We start from the raw sequence: 12,180 nt of genomic DNA on the forward strand, positions 1-12,180 counted from the left end.
TGTGGTATCTAAAAAAACAACAGCAACAAAATGAATTCATAGATACAGAGAGCAGATGGGTTTTACCAGAGGCAGGGAGTGAGTGGTAGCGTAAATGGGTGAAAGTGGTCAAAAAGGACAAACTTCAGGTTATAAACTAATTAACTCAGGAAGTGTAATGTACAGCGTGATTTGTATAGTTAATAATACTGTACTGTGTATTTGAAAGTTGTGAAGGGAGATCTTGAAAGTTGTGAAGAGAGATCTTGAAAGTTGTGAAGAGAGATCTTGAAAGTTCTCTTCACAAGAAAAAAAAATTGTAACTATGTATGGCGATGGTTGGGTTTTTTTGTTTGTTTTTATTAAAGTATAGTTGATTTACAACATTGTGTTAATTTCAGGTGTACAGCAAAGTGATTCAGTTATACACATATATGTATACATCTATATTCTTTTTTTTATTCCATTATAGCTTATGGTGATGATTGTGCACTAGACTTATTGGGGTGATCATTTGACAATATATACAAATATGGAATCATTATGTTGTGTACCTGAGTGCTGCCTGGGATAAGTCATTTCACCCCTCTGAGTCCCCATTTTCTCATATGTAAAATAAAGGTAATAATGCCTAGTGCAAGGGATGTTAGGAGGATTAAATGAGATAATACAGTTCATGAATGACTGACAAACAAGATGACTGTAGATGTGAAATGAGGACTCTCCTGGCAGTCCAGTGGCTAAGACTCCGGTGCTTCCACTGCTGGGGGCGCAGGTTCCATCCCTGGTCAGGGACCTAAGATCCCATGTGCCGTGTGGCAGGGCCAAAACAATTAAAAATAATTTTTTTAAAGTGTGAAATGGATAAACACATTTTACTTAAATGTGTAGAAAACACAACTGGTACCTCAACCCTGCACTATGATGAGGCCAAAGAAGTTATTTGAGTTTTTTTTTAATCGTCAGCTGGTAATAACAACATAAGGGTAACAATATGAAGAAATGTTTTAGAACCACACTCCCAACAAAGAACACCTAAAAAAAACAAACTGCGTTGCCTTCTCAACAATTTCTCACTTCACTGATCATTTCTAGCTGGAGACACTTTTTTTTTAAGTTTTTAAAGTCATGTTTATTGACGTAGAATTTACATTCAGTAAAACTCACCCTGAAGTTTGACAAATGCAATGACCACCATAACCAAAGAGTAGAGCCGTTCTTCAGCCCTGCTGACTTAAACAATATTCACAACCTAAAAGCTGAGAGTCATGTTTTATTCGGCGGGAATTTTTAGGACTTCAAGCCCGGGAAGCAGCATCTCAAGTAACCCTGAAAGAACTGCTCTGGGGAGGCCAGGGGGAAGCCAGGTTATACAGGCGTTTTGCAACAAAGGGCAGATAGTCTGAACATCGAAAGATTGTTAATTTAAAGAAAACCAGATATGTCAAGTTAAGGAATTTAGTGCTTTTCTACGTATAGGAAGATACAAGAGTCTGGGCTCACTGAAATCATTATTTTGATATGTACCTCTGTTATGTGGGGCCAGTATCCTGTGTTTTCACATCCTGAGTTTCCACAGGGCTCACTGTGGGGAGTGGCTGCAGTCTGATGGCTGCTAGATGGCAGGTATTCTTTCCTTCCTTAGTTCCCTCAGGGCTCACCGGCTCACGTCGGAGGGCTGCAAGCACTGAAGACTCTGACATCCTTCGTTTACTGATATGGCAGGCAATATTCCATTTATCAGCCCTGACCCCCCACCCCAAAATCCTATGCAACAAACTCTTCCCTGATCCTTAGGAATGCACTGATCTGTTTTCTGTTGAAGGGGTTAAATTTAATCAATAAAATGATCTACTATAGAAAAAAATTGTAAGTACAAAGAAATAAGTTTTTAAAAGGATGCTTTGAAACATACAATCTTTAACATAGTCAAAAGAATGGAATTTATATAATCTTTGTAAATTAAAGAGGTTGACAGTTCTCTTAAGATAGTTGTAGAATAAATAGCTAGTCTAGTTACTGTGGCAAGCTTCAGGCTGGCGCCAGTTAGTAGAAAAACTATTTTATTGTATTTATTTTTAAAAAAACATTTTTTTATTATTATTTGGCCCTGTCAGGTCTTAGTTGTGGCACTCGAGATCTTCATTGCGGCACTCGGGATCTTCGTTGCGGCATGTGGGATCTTCCTTTGCAGTGCTCGGGCTCTTCATTGTGGTGCATGGGCTTCTCTAGTTGCAGAGCACAGGCTCTCTAGATGTGGTGCATGGGCTCTAGAATGCGCAGGCTGTAGAACGTGCGGGCTCAGTAGTTGCGGCATGTGGGCTCAGTTGCCCTGAGGCACGTGGAACCTTAGTTCCCCAACCAGGGATAGAACCCCATCCCCTGCATTGGAAGGCGGATTCTTAACCACTGGACCACCAGGGAAGTCTCCTAGAAAAACTATTTTAACTAATGGAATTGAATTCTACAGAAATTCTCTCAGGGGCAGATATACGTTCTTAGATATTTGGCACCTTCTCAAAAGTTTACCCTGCTACCACCATGAAAGGGACAAAGAAAGCAAAAACCTTTATTCTATAAATATCAATTGTCACATGTTCAAATACACTTTAACTCCTTGAAAAGCTTCTTTCAAGCACCAAAATTCTGTCTTTCAAGCACCAGCCCTGAAATTTGTCAGCATCTTGAACTAGACTGAACCGAGTCACGTGCCATGGCCGAAAAGTTCTAGTTGAAGATACTTTGTTTTGTTTTAATTTTATTGAAGTAGAGTTGATTTACAATGCTGTGTTCATTTCTGCTGTACAGCAAAGTGATTCAGTTATACATATATATTCTTCTTCGTATTCTTTTCCATTATGGTTTATCACAGGATATTGAATATAGTTCCCTGTGCTAGACAGCTTGCTGTTTATCCATTCTCTATATAATAGTCTGCTAACTCCAAACTCCCATTCTAATAGACGTTTCTCCAAAGAAGATATACAGATTGCCAACAAACCCTTGAAAGAATGCTCAACATCACTAATCATTAGAGAAGCGCAAATCAAAACTACAATGAGGGGGTCAGAAGGGCCATCATCCAAAAATCTACAAACAGTAAATGCTGGAGAGGGTGTGGAGAAAAGGAACTCTCTTGCACTGTTGGTGGAAATGTAAATTGATACAACCACTATGGAGAACAGTATGGAGGTTCCTTAAAAAACTAAAAATAGAACTACCATACGACCCAGCAACCCCACTACTGGGTATACACCCTGAGAAAACCATAATTCAAAAAGAGTCATGTACCACAATGTTCATTGCAGCTCTATTTACAATAGCCAGGACATGGAATCAACCTAAGTGTCCATCGACAGATGAATGGATAAAGAAGATGTTGCGCATATATACAATGGAATCTTACTCAGCCATAAAAAGAAATGATATTGAGTTATTTGTAGTGAGGTGGATGGACCTAGAGTCTGTCATACAGAGTGAAGTAATTGAGAAAGAGGAAAACGAATACCGTATGCTCTCACATATATATGGAATTAAAAAAAAATGGTTCTGAAGAACCTAGGGGCAGGACAGGAATAGAGACGCAGATGCAGAGAATGGACTTGAGGACATGGGGAGGGGGAAGGGTAAGCTGAGACGAAGTGAGAGAGTGGCATGGACATATATACACTACCAAATGTAAAATAGATAGTGGGAAGCAGCCGCATAGCACAGGGAAATCAGCTCGGTGCTTTGTGACCACCTAGAGGGGTGGGATAGGGAGGGTGGGAGGCAGATGCAAGAGGGAGGGGATATGGGGATATATGTATATGTATAGCTGATTCACTTTGTTATAAAGCAGAAGCTAACACACTATTGTAAAGCAGTTATACTCCAATAAAGATGTTAAAAAAACAAACCTCCTAATCTATCCCTCCCCCATCTTCTTCCCCCTTGGCAACCACCCGTCTGTTCTCTACATCTGTGAGTCTGTTTCTGATAAGTTCATTTGTGTCATATTTTAGATTCCACATATAAGTGATATCATATGGTATTTGTCTTTCTCTTTCTGACTTATTTCACTTAGTATGATCATCTCTACGTCCACCCTTGTTGCTGCAAATGGCATTATTTTATCCTCTTTTATGGCTGAGTAATATTCTAGTTGGAGACACTTTGGAGCAGAGTAATATTACCTCCTTTGAGCATGATCCGCCCCAGGTGTTTTCTTGACTTTGTTTTAGAATGAATCCCTCAGCATCATCTGATATAAGGTTTCTGTACTCATTAAAACCAATGATACAGCCCTCTATCTGCATACTCACTTGCTCATAAAGCTACAGTTGAGGGACTTCCCTGGTAGCACAGTTGTTAAGAATCCACCTGTCAATGCAGGTGACATGGGATCAAGCCCTGGTCCGGGAAGATCCCACATGCCGCAGAACAACTAAGCCCATGCACCACAACTACAGAGCTCGCACTCTAGAGCCCGCGAGCCACAATTACTGAGCCCACATGCCACAGTTACTGAAACCCACGTGCCTAGAGTCCGTGCTCCGCAACAAGAGAAGCCACCGCAAGGAGAAGCCCATGCACTGCAACAAAGAGTAGCCCCGGCTCGCCACAACTAGAGAAACCCCATGCGCAGCAACGAAGACCCAACGTAGCCAAAAATAAATAAATAAAATAAACTTATACTAAAAAACAAATAAATAAAATAAAGCCGGACTTGAATCCGAGATCTCTTTTGCAAGTATCTGAAATGATGGGGTGCACTGTCACCTTCTGCACCTTTTGGTTCTGACCATGGTACCCCATGGTGGATGCTCACAATGACTAACCCACCTGAGATTTTTTTTTTTTTTTTTTTTTTTTGCGGTACGCGGGCCTCTCACTGTTGCGGCCTCTCCCGTTGCGGAGCACAGGCTCCGGATGCGCAGGCTCAGCGGCCATGGCTCACGGGCCCAGCCGCTCCATGGCATGTGGGATCTTCCCGGACCGGGGCACGAAGCCGCATCCCCTGCATCAGCAGGCGGACTCTCAACCACTGCGCCACCAGGGAAGCCCCTGAGACATTTTTAAATGATAGATTTAAAGAAAAAAAATCAAGGAAATGATAGAACCTTTGGTACACAGACATGGCTTTAGCAGCCACTGTTGGTGACCTCTCCCCACATTCCTTCAACACACCCGTAGTTCACCTGCAGACAGTTCCCATCACATGCCAACGACTTCTGATACAGAGTGTTCTTGGCCCGCGTGTGGCAGACCAGAAGCTGCAGGGTGTTAATGCCCAGGGTGTAGCCATCAATCTCTGAGGGTCAAGAGTTGGTGGGCAAATACCCCCAGCATCCTGACCTTTCAGTTGGATGACTCTAAGATGACTTCAGAGTAGACGTCAGAAGTGTTCATAAGATCCCTAGTGGAAACAACCCCTGGTTGCCCGCAGCGGTAGCCACTCATGAACGTACCTCCTCTCCCTGTCTCCTTTCCCCACTCTCTCACCAGGCTTCCAGGAACCACCTCCCACAAACTCTTGTTTGGGGGTCTACTTTTGGGGAAACCCAAAGTAAGACATGGACAAAAAGGGTAGAGGTGACGTGGGCATAACTAAAGTTTGTAAACTCTGAGATAGTGCACCTAAAACACTCGGGGCCTGGTGCATAGTAAATACTCAACAGATGCTATTGGTTGTCTTGTTGTTGTTACTTTTTTAAAATTGTGGTAAAATACACATAACATAAAATTTACCATCATAATCTGTTTTCAGTGTATAGTTAAGTAGCATTTCATCTCGCAAAATGGGGACTCTGTCCCCATTAAACACTCCCCATTTCCACCCCTCAGCCGCTTGCACCCACCTTTCTACTTTCTTCTGTCTCTGTGCATTTGACTACTCTAGGGACCTCATATGAGACGAATCATGCAATATCTGTCCTTTTTGTGACTGGCGTATTTCATTTAGCATAATGTCCTCAAGTTTCATCCACATTACAGCTTGTGTCAGAAGGTCCTTCCTTTTTAAGACTGAATAATATTCCATTGTGTGGGTGAACCATATTTTGTTTATCCATTCGTCCACCAAAGGCCATTTGGTTTGCTTCCACCTTTTAGCTATTGTGAATAATGCTGCCATGAACATGGGTGTACGGTGTTGTTGTGACTTTTTATCATTTGCTTGTTAACTCATTCATTGTTCCAAAGTCACGAGACTTCCAATATGCCAGTGTTCATACTGAGAGTAATCTAGGAATCATTTCTATATATTGATACTTTGGGAGTGGAGAAGGATCTCTCTGAAAAATAGACTCCCTAAGACAAAGAAGGCAGCTTTTTCTGTTGCCTAAGCTGTCGGTCCTTCCTAAAAGGAGTGGTTCTCAACAAGGAGGACGATTTAGGCCACACACCAGGGGGCACTGACAATGTATGGAAACATTTTACGTTGTCATGACTGGGGGTGGGGTGCTAATGGCATCTAGTGAGTAGTGTCCAGGGATGTTGCTCAACATCCTACAGTGCACAGGACAGCCTTATACTATAAAGAATGATCCAGCCCAAAATGTCAACAGTGCCAAGGTTGAGAAATCAACCTGAAAGAATGACATGCTTCACGTCATGTCATGCCTCACGTTCCACTCTGCACCAGGTCAGAAAGGCAGCAGCAGAGGTGAAACCTAAACAGGTTAAATCCAGGATCCCTGGTGAGACATCTTGGTGACAGGTGGCATCATAGAGAGAGCAAATAGGTATCTAGGACTGTGAAGGGTCTGAGACTTTACCTGTAAGCTGACAATTTAACCTGCCAGATTCATGGATGCTGGCAGAAGATACGAGACTCCAGGGTCAGGGACGAAGGACTTTACTACTCACAGCACAGCAGGCAGTATGAACTTCACGTTTTTGCTGGTTCCTCTCAAATGCCACGGGGACAATGTAGGTGCACGTTGGGTTTGCACCACAGCTGAGTAACTCTGAGCTCAGAAACTCCTGTCTTTTCTAGTGGACTGTGAACAAACCTTTATCTCAGAGGGAAGCATTAACTTGGTTACATGGACAGCAAACAAACCTGCCCTCTGCCCCAGAGCAAGAAATTCTCTCTATCTTCCGGGGCTGCTTGCTACACGAACATTCTTGAAAAGACAGCCAGAACGAAAGCTGTTCACACCCCTGCTTGTGAGTTGTATGGAAACACCCGGGACTCACAGAGAATCATCTCTCAGTAGTGGTAGCTCTGACACCCAATGGGAAGCAGCTGTCATCTGCAAAGGTAATTTGGGCTGGAGGTCAAGCAGATGAGGCTGTTCAGGGCATAGTACAGAGGTTCAGGGTGTTAACTCTGGAGTCAGACAGCCTGAGTCCAAATCTTGATTTTGCCATTTTCAGCTGTGTGGCCTTGAGCACGTTTCTTGACCTCTCTGTGCTCCAGTTTCTCCTGATGTAAAATGGGAATAATAATAGCCCCATCTCATAGGGTTATTGTGAAAATTAATATATGAGCTTATATATGTGAGGCATTTAGAACAGCGCAGGCAGATTGAGGGAAATGTCAGTGTTAACCATAATTATTATTAATTATTATGATGATGCCATAAAGCTTGTGGTCATGCCTCTTTTTCAGCATTTGTGGGCAAGGTCTGTAATCCACACAGTTCCTTGAAGTCTGCCTCAGAGAATTTGGGGAGAACACGGGGCCCTTTGCTCCCTCCTCCCCACACTGGCTCCTTCCCTGGTGATTCTTAATAAACAGGGCAGCAGGGCTGGAGCAGTGGTGGTTTCAGGGTCAGGGGAAATCAGACAGATTCAGGTTCAAATCGTGGCTTTGGCACAGTGCCAGCTGTGTGACCTTGATAAGCAACTTTCCTGCTGAGGGGACTCCAAGTACACACTGCACAAGGGTCTCAGTGAAGGGTCGAGTTCCCCATCCCCGCCCACCCCTTGCCCACGTGCTGCACGTGACCGGCTCAGCACATCTGTTGACGCTCTGGGTCATCTTTAGCCAGTGCCATGTCGATTATCATCCTTGTTATATTATTATTCAGTGAGCAAGATTCCATAGGATGCAAGTTGAGACCATCTTTGCTCTTTTCCTCCAGTACTCGGTAAATTCACTCTGGCCCCTCGGTCTCTCTGCATGCCTCAAACTCCAGGAGAGATTTGGAGCAGGGGAGAGGCAACCCCCTTACAGTCCTCCTTCAGCTCTCACCTCAATTGCCACCTCCTCAGGGAAGCCTTCCCTGATTTCCACCCCAAATTAATCAGGTCCCCCTATACCAAGGGCTTTCTTCTTCCAGCACCTATGCATGGTGGGGTGCGGGGGTGTCTTTCTCCAGCTGCTGGTGGCCCTATATCAACACCCCAGGATCAGCCTTCAACCAACAAGGATGGGAATTGGTAGATAAATACCCCAGCTCCTTCACCCCTCAGGTCCTCAAACTCTGAAGGGCATGCTCTCTGCTGCCCCCCAGAGGTCCCTGGTGGCACTGTGCTCCAGACTTCCAGAGTGGTAACGCTTCTCGCTTCCCCACCCGCTACCAGTGTCTCTTTGGGTAGCTTCCCAAATAAATTACTTGCTCTCGAATTTTTGTCTCATGGTCTGCTTCTGGGGGATCCCAACCTAAGACAGCAGTTTGCCTTATCCTAACAAATTCCACAGGGGTTTGCAGGTATTGGTTGTCTCTCCCCACTGGGCTGAGTCATGTCTAGCGTCATGTCTCCGAAGCCTGCACAGTGCCTGGCATGTAGTAGGTGCTCAATAAGTGACCCTGAGTCTCAGGGCTGTGAGGTGGCCTGATGGCAACACAGAGCTCTTCCCCCACCCCGGTTCTCAGAAGTCCCCAGTTGGAGAATGACGGTGCAGGAGGGCAGCCCACTCCTTCTGAGCTATAAATGGCAGGCTTCATCCACCTCATGCCCCAGGCCACGCAGCCTGGACAGCTGGACCAGAGTCCCCAGGGGCCAGGAACCCCAGATGACCCTTCCAGTCCTGGCCAGGAATTCTGGGGTGTCCCTGGGGCAGATACACAGAGAGAGCATAAGGTTACAGGGCAGGGGGCGCAGCTGGGCTCTAACACCATTCCTAGCCGCCTTCTCCCCTCCCCGGCATCAGATTCCACCTCTGGGAGCTCCCTGAGCAAGAGGCCATTCCAGGGACAAGGGTCTACCCTACAAGGTCGTGGAGCGAGCCCGCATCTCCTGGGGGAGGGATCCCTTTTTGGAGCCGGTGGTGTCAGGCCTGGAATTAGCCACACCACCTGCGATGAGGCTGGTTCCAGGGTCTCCTGGGGGGACATCAGGAGTGGAAAGAGCTGACCTCTGATGACTCAGCCTGAGATAGTCAGGGGATGGGAGTTGGGGGGCAGGAAAGCATGGTGGGAGGTGGGGTCTTAGATCTTCCCTCCAGCTCTGTTCTAGAGTCAGCTGGGTCGAGTGTCAGCTCTGTCACTCACAAGCTGGATGACCCCGTGTGGGTCACTCTGGGCCTCAGGTTCCTTTTCTATAAAATGAGAATAAAAACAGTCCACTACCTCTTAGGGTTCAGGGAGGCTTAAGTGAGATGCTGCGTGTCCAGTGCTCAGTGTGGTGTCCCTCACGTGGTACTCGATCAATGAACAGTATTCCATGATCTACCTAGTGTCCTTTAATCATCACTGACATTCTTCAAGATGCAATTATGACACCCTACTTTTATCATAAGAGGAAAGAGTCTGCACAGCCAGGGCATGGGGCGGGGGTGAGATGAGGAAGGCGACGGAGAACTGAGCTGGGGAGGGGTCTAGGTTGAGCTTTCTTAGCTCCTGAACACGGGGAGAAACCAGTATCCTTGGAGTATGGGGCTGGGGGCGGGGGTGCAGGGGAGGTGTTCTCACCATGACAGAGAAAAGGAAGCTGGCTTAAGGGACAGTGAAGGAATCAGGAGGGGGCAGAGAGGTGCTGGGAACTCTAGATCTCACCCCTCATACTCTCCAGCAGCGCTGCCCACTGCCCAGTCCCTTTATCTCACTCCCTCTGCGGCCTCAGGCAGGAAACACAGAAGCCTCACTACCTGCACTCCATACCACGTAGAAGTCTTTTTTTTTTTTGTAGGCCTGGGATTTTTTTTAATTAATTTTTATTGGCGTATAGTTGCTTTACAATGTCGTGTTAACTTCTACTGCACAGCAAAATGAATCCACCATACCTAAACATACAGCCCCTCCCTTTTGGATATCCCTCCCATTTAGAACACCAGAGTGCATTAGGTAGAGTTTCCTGTGCTATACATATGTTCCCATCAGTTGTCTATTTTACACATAGTATCGATAATGTATATGTGTCAATCCCAATCTCCCAATTCCTCCCACCCCACCCCTCTCCCCCTTGGTGTCCATATGTTTGTTATCCATGTCTGTGTCTCTATTTCTGCTTTGCAAATAAAGTCATCTGTACCATTTTTCTAGATTCCACATATATGTGTTAATATACGATACTCGTTTTTCTCTTTCTGACTTACTTCACTCTATATGACACTCTCTAGGTCCATCCATGTCTCTACAAAAGACCCAATGTCATTCCTTTCTGTGGCTGAGTAATATTCCATCGTGTATACCACATAGAAGTCTGGATGCAGGGCTAGGTCCGGGGCTCTGTCTAGGAGTCCAAGAGGGTTTCTTGGAGGAGGGAGGCATCTGATCTGAGCTTTAAAGGATGAATAGAAGTTTCCTAGTTAGAGAGATGGGTCTGTATGTGAATGTGTGTGAGAGAGTGTGTGAGTGTATAGAGCGAATTGTTCATTTTAATTAACAAGGACTTTCTGATCCTCTGGGGGGTGGGTGCATTCAGGGCACCACAGATAAGACCCAGGCACAGGCCTGCCCCAAAGCTGCTGATTGTCCAAAACAGATGATCAAATAATAACAATAATAGTAATGGCTCCCACATTCCAAGCCTGTGCTTCTGGGGCTCAGCACGTGAGAGGTATTCTGTGTTTCTCAAGTGAATGAATGAGTGAATACATCTTTCTTTCTTTCTTTTTTTTTTTGCAGTACGCAGACCTCTCACTGTTGTGGCCTCTCCCATTGCGGAGCACAGGCTCCAGACACGCAGGCTCAGCGGCCATGGCTCACGGGTCCAGCCGCTCCGCGGCACGTGGGCTCCTCCCGGACAGGGGCACGAACCCGCGTCCCCTGCATTGGCAGAAGGACTCCCAATCACTGCACCACCAGGGAAGCCCTCTTTTTTTTTTTTGAATACATCTTTCTGAAGGCAGTGAGTCCCTGCTCCAGTTGCTGGAGGGAAGGCAAAACAGGCAGAAGGGACTGAACATGCAAAGGCCTGGAGGAGGGGAAATGGCAGCCCTGCCTGGGAAGCAGTGGAAGGAGCTGAGCTGAGTGTGGGGAGAGCTGGGGGTGGGGGTGAACAGGAGTCTTGAGTGAGAAGCTAAGCCGCCTCCTGTTCCTGCCAGTGCTGGGGAGCCGTGGCCAGATTCGGAGTGGGAGAGGGAGGGGGCAAGATCTAAGGAAGGCATCAAGGGTCTGGTCCGGGCCCGCCTTGGCCTCCCAGAGTTTCCGAAAGAAAGACAGCCCGGGTCCATCTCGCCCCTGTGGGCCGGATCCACAGGGGCAGGTGAGATGACAGAGAGAGACAGAGACATAGAGGAGGAGATAGAGAGAGAGAGAGAGAGATACAGAGAAAAGGATACAGAAAAAGTCTGAGAGAAAAAGACCATAAGAGACGGGGAGACAGAGAGAGGGAAATGGAGACAGACACAAAGAGACGGAGAGATGGAGAGAGACGCAGAAACAAAAAAGAGATGGAGAGAGACACAGAGACAAAAGAGATAGAGAGAGACAGAGACAGTCACTGAAAGAGAGAGGGACATGATGAGACAGAGACTGGTCAGACAGGTGGGAGTAATCCAGGGAGTCCCCCAGGGGTGGTAGCAGATGGGATGGGGTCCTGACCCCCCAATACCTGGAGGGACCCAGAGGGGAGAAGGGAGGACAGGAGCCCCGTCATCGCACCACACCCCTACTCTGCACCCCCCCACAAGCCCTCTTCAGCCCACCCAAGCACAGATGGGGAAACAGACCAGCCGGCAGGCCGCCCTCATCCTCCTGGGCCGGCGCTCTGCCTGCTCGCGCACGCGGGACCTGTGTCACCAGGTTAAAAACGGAAACGGGTCGGGCCTTTTTTTTTTTTTTTCCTTTGAGAAAATCCTAGATCCAAATAAGGCGAGGGCTGTGG

At 46.4% G+C, this 12,180-nt stretch overlaps 1 pseudogene; it reads right to left on the minus strand.

The window, feature by feature from the left end:
* Positions 1-4,119: 4,119 nt before the first annotated feature.
* Positions 4,120-4,776, minus strand: LOC115865524 (small nuclear ribonucleoprotein E-like; annotated as a pseudogene).
* Between the last annotated feature and the right edge of the window lie 7,404 nt (positions 4,777-12,180).

Source organism: Globicephala melas, chromosome 3 (genome assembly GCF_963455315.2).
Source record: "Globicephala melas chromosome 3, mGloMel1.2, whole genome shotgun sequence".
In the NCBI taxonomy this organism is placed as follows: domain Eukaryota; kingdom Metazoa; phylum Chordata; class Mammalia; order Artiodactyla; family Delphinidae; genus Globicephala; species Globicephala melas.